Here is a 10,942-nt window from a genome sequence, read left to right as displayed (position 1 = left end):
TTTTTTTTCTTTTTTGATTTTAAATTGGAATAAAGCCTGAAATCAAATTAAATCCAACTTTGAACCTTTCAAGTTGAGCTGTTAAGCTCAAGTTCAAATTGAGTTAAACTCAACGATAATCAAACTCAAGTCGTCTCAACTACATCACATCCCTAAACTATCCATGTGTATCCACTTCATTTGTATCCTGAACAAAAAACGACAACGGCTGCCTTCAGAGAATAATTTAGTCAATTTTCTACATATTAACCCACTTCCGTTAATTTTAAGATAAAAATAATGTTTTACTCGACTAACTTGAAATCATTCGAACTGAAAATATAAATATAACTCTAAATCCAATAAAACAAAACAAAAATCCAAGATATTATCTTTAAAAGAATAATGTCAACTTTTGATCTTCCACTTCACGGCTCTACATTTATACAATCATTGGGTTGCCTTGTAAGCACAGATTATCAAGGAGGAATCTATTAACCCCGTTGCAATCAACGTTCTACTTGCCGTATGTTAAAGAAAAACCTAAAATCATTTTATCAAACAAGTTTTTATACAGAAACAGGTTCTAGGGGTTAATATGCGCCAATCATTTGTTTCTATGTTTACGCTTAAACTGCAACAACTTCTAAAGCCATGGAGGGCTATACCCGAAAGCTCTCTCTTCCGAGACATACCCGTACGTAGAAAAGAGGAACCGAGATGAATCCCAGATAAAGAATCAATGTTTCAGCAGGCATCCTCTACACGACTCGAACCCAAGGTCCACCGCACATCGGACATCCATAGGCCCACTGACTAATCCACCAGTTCACCCGTTCGTTTTGACTAGGGTGGTTGGGAGAATCAGGGGAAGTGAAAGCTGAGGTCTGCCGCAAGCATCTCATGCACTGCACAATATACACCAATAGATATTTTTATTAAAAGGAAGTTCATCAGAAAGAGTCAACGATAGAAGTCGGGAACGAAGAAGGAATGACTCGTTTCTGTCCCAGCACTTATGCCGTGGCCGACAAAAGGAGCACATATCATTATCTCAAAAAAAAGCGTCTTACCTAAAATAAGTTGTCCTTCCAATCAAAATACCAGTCTAAGCTCCTGTCATATCTTATTCTATTTGACACCACAATTTTCGAAGTACTGATGAACATGTAAAATCATGCATGAACTAAATGAATTCTATTTATCAACAAGGCGGGAACAAGAAATCTTCCCTGTCCTGGTTGATAGGAATTGAAAGGGTTCCGTGTGGTAACTCTAGAGCAAGTAAATACTGACATAGACAAACAAAGAAGTTGAGAGTAAATTCAAACCTTGTACCAAACACCTTCACGACCAGTCTTCCACACAGCAGTCACAACATCTCGTCGAGATCCCATTATACCAAGATATGCACCCAGACCAACAAAGTGTTTAAGCCAAATGCTGCATCTCTTTCAGACAGGCGACGCTTCCTTGGCCAGAGGGTTTGTGCTCCATAGTGGACATTAGAACTTTCCAATGTGCTCCTATCAAGTCAACGGAATTACTTAGCCTGGGACTATCATCTGAGCTCATATCCTCATGATCGAACCATGGACCACCAAACATATTCCGTCTGTGCCACTCTTCCGATGGGGGGTGCAATTCCAACTCTCGCAATAACAAACCAGCAGCATCTGCACCCCTAGGCCGAGGCATATTCTGCGGAATCCAGAACTCAAATAATTAGAATATCTAAGTGTAGAAGAACCAAAATGAATATCTAATGTCTACGAGCACAAAAACTTTCAACTAAATCCTTTTTCATTTTTTTTTTACTTTTTCTAAAGAGGATTCCATTATACAAATTAAAACTGCTTTCATTAATATAAAATCTACCACGTGCTCTGTAGGTTCAGAAGATTAGGGAAACAGAACGATAGATACCCATATTGATTACTCTATCAATATCCATAGCAAACTACACGTAGAAACATTACTAGCTCTATCAGTACGTCTCACTAACTACAAAATGCAAATCATGAGTTACAGTATTTATGAACTGCCCAACAATTATTGACAGCATTACGCAACTAGGTCTCGTAACTTGCATGATTAAATCTACCTACCTGCATATGTGGGCCAAGGGATGCATCAACCACCTCGGGCAATACTGTATAATTTCCGTCAATATAATGCAGCCGCACCTGGATACTGCTGCTCCCCACCCGAGAAACTGGTAATGGGCGTGCTGCAGCAGAGGTGCGCCTACAGAGATCCATAAGAATGAGGAAAAGAACCTTCACCTGCAGAGCAACATAGGAGGCCTGTTATGTCAAGATATCAATCCAGGCAGCCATTCCTCAAGGCAGAATCCTAAACATTATTTGGGACTCCAGAACACAGTTTATAAGGAAACATTTTCAGCATATGAACATGATATTCCAAAAATCTACCCAAATATTCTATCTAGAGACAACAATTGGTGAGAGTGGTACGTAATGGAAATACACAGATACTACCTTCTCAAAAGTGTATCCTTGACCAGCATTTCCAGAACCTATCTTTAATCTTCCAGCAGGACCATCCACAGCACCTTTACCTCTGGGTACCAACTGCCCACCTCGTGCTCCTTGAGCTTCATCAGGCCTAGTAATAATTGTTGGCTTAGCAGCAACAGAATTGACCTCCTCCATTTTCCCAGGAGCACCGGGCTGAGGTTTTTGTGCATATGCATCAGTATTTCTTGGTGCAAAACGAGGTTGTAGAGCTCGTCGAAAGAAAAAGCAAAAAAGTAGAAGTTGACATAGTCTATGAAGAAAATGGCAATCCCCGATGAGCCTAACAGCAGGTGTTCCAGGAAAAGTTCCTGTATTAATACTTATTGGCATAAAGGAAGAGGGGCCAGTTATGGGGTTCGGAGTTGAAGTGGAGACCCCATCGGTTGGGCCACTAATCTTAGCAATAGCACCCTGTACCCAAGCTTGCATCTGTGTGCTGCCGGTCGAACTTGTGGTGCCACTTTGACCAGCTGTGAAAACATGGTTGGCTTAGGCATATAAATACAGCAAATTTGAAGTTACAATTCGAGAAGGGTAACAGAGACTTGTAGTTCTTCAGCATAACCCATTAGAGCAGAGAGAAGAAGAAAAACAATTTCTATTAATAAATTTTGAATATCAAAAGACAATTGCCCCCGACCCTCAATAGTTGCAGGAGTTGCCGAACTTTGGGTAGGACTTGTTACCATATTGCGATTGCTTCCTGTACCTGCAGTAACAGCATGGCTTGCCAACGTACGACAGAAACTTGCATAACGTCGCAGACGCGTAATAAAATGTGAAGCCAGATCAAGAACAGCATCAACATAAGCCTGCATATTGCATTGACGGAAAATATAAGCTTACTTAGCCCTGCTGAAAGAAAGTGCTAGTGGTAGAACATATAAGAGTATTTTTAAATCCCGAGATTTGAATTGTTTAGGTAGGAAACAGTCACTAGTCTGACAACATGATCAGAGACCCACCATATAACCTTATGCTGCACTACAAAAAAGTTGCTAATTTATAAGTGAAACAAAGGGGGAAAAATAAAGAAACATCAAAAGAATGGACAGCAGGTACTCTGTTATTTCAAAAGTAAAATTTCAGCTCAACAAAAGACTCAATATATCTGCAGATAAGTTAAACATAGAGGTAACACCTGAATACTCTGAACAAGGGCTGGATCAACAGCCATTGATTCAGGATCAATGCTGGATAACGTCTCGCCAGATGCCTGCCATGGTTCTGCAAAGGCTGAAGGATTAACCAAAGCTGATTCAATTCCTTTCCCTAGCATATCCAGCAACAACCTTGCTTGCATATCTAGAACCATTGCCCTAACCTCTTGGGCATTTGTACCTTCCAGTAGCCTGCACTTTATCCTGTCCAGACTCTGCAAAGTATAAAGACAACTCAACAAGCAGGTAAAATGAAATAAATAAAACTAATCAACTAAGCTCAGTAAAGATAAAATTGAACATTCAAGCAAATGGAAGAATTAGTACAGAGAATTTCAAAGTTTCAAGCTTCTTATTCATCTGCTTTGAACATCCAATTCTGGCAGAGTTAAAGGCTATCCAAGCAGGAATATTATTCTTTTTCAAGTCTAGGTGGAGTTCAAGGGGCAGACTATTGGTGGAGAGTGATAGTAGTAAAGCTGTTGAATGGATAAAGTGTCCGAGTGCTTCTCCTGCGATTTTGTTTTCTATAGGTTATTTTGTTTTGTTGGTTCTCTCTGTTATGTGCTGGTTTAAGGGAGGGTTCTTTTCCAAGAAGCTGATGGCATGATGGCTTAGGTTTAGGCACTTGTCACAGCTTCTTTAAACCAGGTCATAATTAGCAAAGTTAATAACAAACTAGAACTAATCATTTCAAAAGCAACAGCCGACCAGATATTGCAAAAATAAAGCTAATGAAAGACATACAGGTCCATACTGTTGCCCGTGCTGAATAGAAGGAAGAGAGTGAAAATCCACATCTAAGACGGCAATCACACTGTTCAAAGAAACTGAAAAGGACAATGAACATCAAATAAGCATAGATGGTAAATGTAAAATGCATATGCCAAGGAAAAATATGATTCACACTTGGGTCAAAAAATTAAAAGTTGGTGAAAGTTTGTTTACCAATGCCATCCTCAGCAGCACTCTGTGTACAGCCAACGACATCCCACCAATCAACTCCAACCAAAAGACTCCACCAAAACCTACTTCAAACAATATTAATAATAGTTGTAATAAAAATCCATCAAGTCGGTACTTGAGCATAGCTAATTATGTACCTCTCAGCAATAGCGCGTTCCCAGGTTGATGAGTTAGCCTTTGTCTGACTACTTGAAACGGCAGGAGGAAGAACGGAATCATCTTCATCATGGTACGGTCCTTGCTACTGTTGTGCCAAACAGAAGCTGAAACACAGCTTGTTGAAGAGAAAGCAGGGGCAGCAATGGCAGATCCAACATTAATCTGGTAGTTATCAACAGGTTGGACCAGAAAAAATGTGCACTCCACCCCGAAGAAACGAGATAGCTATCTCACCACCATGAGCGGAATAAACAATTCGAGAAAGGGTTCTAACATCACTTGGTAGGTCAAAAGGATCAACACTAACTCTATAAGCCTTCTCAGCGATCAAATCAGATGCTTTTTGAGCATCAGAAGTTGGTCCCACAGCAGCTGCTTGGTGACTCTTAAAGTCATTCGTGGGAGGTATGCTTGTATCCACTTTAGACACCCAAACGGTTTGCATAGGTGCCTGCCCACCAAAACTGGAAGAAGGATTCCCAAATATATTATGGAGAACAACCTGCTGAAGTGAAGACTCCCAATGATGCACTCTCCAACCTGTGATTGTAGGACCCTCATCTGGATCATATGGAGACATGTACTGTCCTACAATAAACAAAACACAAACACAGGAATTTAAAGGCTGCCAACTAACATCTGATAAAATATGTACTATCTTATTCAGAAGCCAACCAAAATCAACAGAAAAAAATTATTATTGGTTCAGTTATCATTATTACAGCAATGAGTTACTGGTTCAGTTACCACCTAAATGTGCTGATACAGACCAGAAACATAATCCATCTAATCTTATTTTCTCATTTACATGGTAAAAAATGCCGTTCTAAGGTTTAAAAACTTAGCATTTTAATCAATAAGCTCTGTTATAGGGGCAGCAAGAAGTTTCAAAAATAAACTTTAAAGATCAGACTAATACCCTCAACAATAACAAAAGCAATTACAGAACCACCACGAGTTGGATCAAAGGCAACTGCAGTTACTCCAGAGCCCCAAGTAGTGGTTGCTGCAGATTGTGCTGCAGCCTCGGGACTCACATATGCTGAGAAATTTGAAACTGGAGAGCAATGTAGTGACACAACATCATTAAAATCTTGATCTGTTAACTTCTTCCCTTGTTTCGCTTCAGATATCAAATATTCTTGCCAACTAAATAAATATGCAGCCAATGGAGCAAAACCTGCCCAGTTGGGTGGATTAACAGAAGGTGGTATCCCATTACTAGTGCTGGTCTTTGCAGTTGTTTGAAATCTATTTCCAGAGCCAGGAGTGACCTCCCAGACAGCAACAGTAGATGGGTTTACAATTGGAACACCTGCCACATGCAGGGTACCACTGTCTTTTACTATAGCATCAGCAGCCATGATACCACCAGGCCCAGCACCCAATATTCCCTTGCTTGTGCAAAACCATTTTCGTGCAACACTACCCTGAGTAGGTGGCCACTGGGACCAATGAAGTTGAACAGACCCAGAAGAGAAGACAGAACAAACACAGAGAAAATTGGGCCATCTGGCTGCAAAAAAATAAATAAATTAAAAAAGAGATTCAATCAATGACTATCTTTCAAATTTCTATAATGATACTAATATAAAAACAGAGAGAACAGACCAATGAGCTCATCATCAAAGAACACTAATAGCTTCTATATGATCCTACAAAACAGTCAACCTTACAAATCCAGAATGTTTACAAATTTATTTCTAACTCAAATTGTGAATAGAACACAAAACTGTGAGCTAGACCTCAACTTTCAAACACTTTATCAGGAAAAACTACAAACCTGAATTTTGAGATTGTTGCGAAAGAAATTTTTCCTCAAAAGTTGATTTTGAGTTTGCAGGATTACCAGATTTTGAAGAAAGCCACCTATACTGATTATTAAAATACATAAATCAATACCAAGTGATCATATCATTAATATATAGTAATAAGGGAAATTAGAAAAAAATTGAGGAAAAGGTATCCATTGAAAGAACAAAAAAGAATGTTAATAAGAGAACAAAATAAAGAATGTCCAATTTCACTTCTTTCTTTTCGTAAACGGCATTAGTGATGGAAAGAAGATTCAGTACAATCATCTCTACATAAGATGATAAATTTAAAGCAATTTACTAGAAGACCAAAAAATTGCACCACAATACTAAATTACACAATAATTCATGCCTCAAAGATCCATTTCCTGGAATCAACTTTGCAGATAGTCAAAACACTTACAGGAGACACCCCTGACAACCACTTCGTAACAACAGCTATATCATGTCGCCACTCATGCTCACACCTCCAGAAGCTAGCATCACGAACCAGATGAGCAGGCCCCTGCATTTAAACATCGAATTTTAAGCCAGGGTAAGATTTGATAGCCCCAAAAGAGCAAAAGATAAATCAAAATGACAAGTAACGGAATACACCAATGTTTCCAGACTAACTAAGTCTGAAATGGAATTATAAACAGGGAAGCCATGTTAAGAACTTAAAGTGGGGTCAATTAAGTATCTCAAACAAACAATCTAGTGAGCCAACTTACTTGGGATTGCTGAGTCCAGATAGTCACCCTCCCATGGAAGTTAGGTATCAATAAGGCACGAGGACAAGAAGTAGGTGACCATTCAATAAACTGAACAGAATCACGAGGAGAATCCGCAATATATGGGCAGAGCAACTAATCATATACACAATTTCAGCCAACTCACAAAAAATGTCAGAGCTAATATTGTTAAGACATGCCAACAATGAAACAACCACAAACATGTTACATAAATAAACAAAGGTGTAAAAAAGACACAAAGATCAATCAAAAAAGAAATCCAACTTTATAAAGTTGACATTTTGACACTGCTACGTGAGTCAAAATATTCAACCAGGTCGTTAATGGCAATACTTTAGAGCTATAACAATTAAGAGCTGAAAATGTATATATAAGCTTCCTGCTGTAACATTGAACACTGCACACTCCGTAGGACGCTCAGGGATCACAATTTGTATAGGGATCCAGAAAGGTGAATTTGCACTGGAACTACAAATAAATAAAACACTAAATGAGTTTTAATTTAAATAGTATAGAATAAATCAGTTTCACAACCTTAGTGTTCCTGAGAAACTTGGTTTCGGAATAATTCTATAATCCACTTGTATGATACGAAATCATTATTCTAAAAGGAAAAACACTAGCTCATTTTCTAACCATCAAGTCCAGTACACGAAACTTCACTTCGAAAAAGAAGAACAATTAAAGAAAAAGAACTGACCTCGGAATCCTAGCACAAGTTTCAGTAGCACAAGCAATAGCATTCAACTTCCCACACCAAGCAACAGCACTGAAACAACAACAAAAACAAAGAGTTGTCATTCAAAAAAGATCGATGTCAGCGGTAAAGGAATTGTTATTATTCCTAGAGCTCCCAGTTCGGGCACCAGGAAATGCGAGCGTTCAACGTCAACTTGAGAGTTATCTTTGTACAATTCTGCCTTATACATACCCCATATTAATAAAAAAAAGGATGGATCAAAAAAAGAGTAAATACCAGAGTTGACTGTGAATGGAACTCGAAATCTAACCTAAAATTGCGGCACAATTCAGGTACTCTCATTTTATACTGCAAATTAGACCTCGGCTGTTTCAACCAAATACAAAACACGGAAGCCGGATTAACCGATTCATCTTCCATTGTCGAATCCTCAGAATTCTCCGACGAAGTAACGACCTCGTCTTCTCCGACACCAGCAACCGGATTCTCGGGGCTCGACTTAACAGCAGTGGATTCAACCGCCTGGGCCACAGGCGCTTCCTCTGGATCCTTGTTATCACCCGGACCTGGCTGTTGACTCATATCGAAGAAAGAAAGAAAAAAACCAAAACCCTAAATCCCTTTGTTTATACCAAAAAAGAAAGAAACAACGGGAAGAGAGAGAAAGGGCAGTGCGAGAGCTGATGATGCAAAAGTCGCGATTGAAGGCGACAGGTAGCACTGTAGATCAAGAGAAAAAGTAAGGTGAATGTTGGGGTTAGTGTGATTTAGTGATTTTTACTATTATTCCTCAGTGTTGGGGTTTGAAACGATTCTTCCAGAGAGGAAAGAAAAACAATTATTCTTTTGTGAGAGTGGAAATACGGGTTTTGAGTGGGACGGGATAATTAAAAAACAGTGAAATGGCCGGTTCGGAAGTTGAAGGGGTCGGCCGCGCCAGGGCGGTTGGGCAGTCGTGAGTGGGAAGAGGGATAGATCTGAGTTTCGTTTGATTTTGTGAGTAAGGGTATGTTTGTTTTAAGGAAAACCAATTCTCGTAATTGATTTTCTCTCAATTCCCGTGTTTGGTTCTCGTAAAAGCTTCTGGTCAATGTAAAACCAATTACAGTCAACGTAAAATAAACTCTTTTTGCCCGTAAAACAACTTACCATGGAAAAATCGGGAATTCATTTTACGAACCTGACTCCCATTTTTCTTTGCCTTTGATCTTCTTCATTCTCTGATCAACTATCACCATCTTCCTTCTCACCAACAACAAAATCAACAGATTTTTCCAGCAAAATCAAGGGAGAAGCTCTAGGATTCCAAGGTAATATTTCGAATCCCTAATGTTCTTCCTCCCCTTTTGCTTTTCTCTTTGATTTTCAAGGGTAAATCTCTTTAAAAGGTACCAATCACACTGCCATTTTCCCTCTGAATGTGGTGATAGTTTCCTGCTTATGAATTTTCTGTCTTTTTCGTTGTTTACTGTCCATATGCTTTCCAGATTACCATTTAGGAGGTCGAACTCAACTTTTTCAGCTTACCATTTCTAGATTACCATTCGTCGGATTCTTCTCGCTCGCAAAGCGGAGTCCAATTGTTATCGCCGACTTGTAAGTTCTGTGTTTCTGTTAATTCTATTATGTTTCTGGGTACGTTCAGTGCTGGTTGGGTCTTTTTCCTATTCTTCAATGGCGGATTGAAAATCTTTAGTCATTGTAGTTGTGGTTTTACTTTTGGCAGTTCAAAGTAAGTTCGATGTCTAGCTTTCATGGGATTTGGCCATGGCAGCCGATTTATATAGTCTGTCATGACAACTCTTGGAGATGTTTTTTTCCTTTTTTACCAAGCCCTAGTTTTGCTGGTTTCATCTTGTGCTCTGAACTGTAGTTTGTAACCTCTCTCAACAATGTAACGAGTTCCATAATTACTTTCCTTCATCACATCCCACAGACCAGTACAACCCCCTCCCCCCTCCCCACAAAATAAAAACAAACTGAGTGATACAAGGTCCTACTGAGAACTAAAGCCAAAAACAATATGCAAAATTGATTGTGATTGAGTTAAAGACACAAGCATATCAACAGCTAAATACTAGCACTATGAGAACCAATGTCACATGATGGTAAAAAATAGTGTGATCTCATCAAACACCATTAAAATTTATAATAATTAGTAGCCACATAAAGAGAAATTAGAAAACGATAGGAAAAACACCACAAACAATGAACAGAGAGAAATAAGAAGACTCCACAGAGACATTTCGAACAAGAGGATTAAAATATAGTCCATAATCTAAACATTCCATTGACCTGCTTTTTCCCCTGCTTCGAAATCCCCAATTGAGTGAGAACATCCTTAAGTTCTTTTAAAAGTATGCCAACTAATCCTACAATAGGAATATTAAATAGAAATTAGCTCTCCATGAACAATTTCTTTTCGGAAAAAACAAAGACAGTGCAACGTGTTAGAATCAAGCATAACATGGTAGGAACTAACTGAAACACACACACACACATATAACTACTAACTCTCGGCTTTTGATTTTTGGTTTTATACTATGATTAATAGAATAACACAATGTTAAGTGGCTTTTGAGTTTAGAACTAAACGAGAACGATGTTCTTGTCATTTTGAATCACTGGATTTTATGCTAAGTTGATGTTATCAGGATTTTCCGCAAAAATTAATATTTCGTATTCTCAATTTGTTCTCATCGATTAATATTTCATATTGTCAATTTGTTCTCATCGATTAATATTTCTGTTATATGACGTTCTTATCTTATTAATTGTAATATTTCTGATAGGTTATTCTTACTGGAGTCCATCTGCACATTTGGTTAAAATTTTCTCCATTACGAGGATCGACCATTGAACCTGGCATATCATTGATAACAAAAGGGAA

At 38.6% G+C, this 10,942-nt stretch overlaps 2 pseudogenes; one reads left to right on the top strand and one right to left on the bottom strand.

The window, feature by feature from the left end:
- The window catches only part of LOC120214674, a 34,106-nt pseudogene that overhangs the window by 5,654 nt on the left and 17,510 nt on the right, over positions 1-10,942 (top strand).
- On the bottom strand, positions 350-9,028 carry LOC120214675 (annotated as a pseudogene).

The sequence above is a fragment of the Hibiscus syriacus genome, unplaced genomic scaffold, assembly GCF_006381635.1.
Source record: "Hibiscus syriacus cultivar Baekdansim isolate YM2019G1 unplaced genomic scaffold, ASM638163v2 tig00110085_pilon, whole genome shotgun sequence".
NCBI lineage: Eukaryota > Viridiplantae > Streptophyta > Magnoliopsida > Malvales > Malvaceae > Hibiscus > Hibiscus syriacus.
This window is presented reverse-complemented; position numbering and strand designations above follow the sequence as displayed.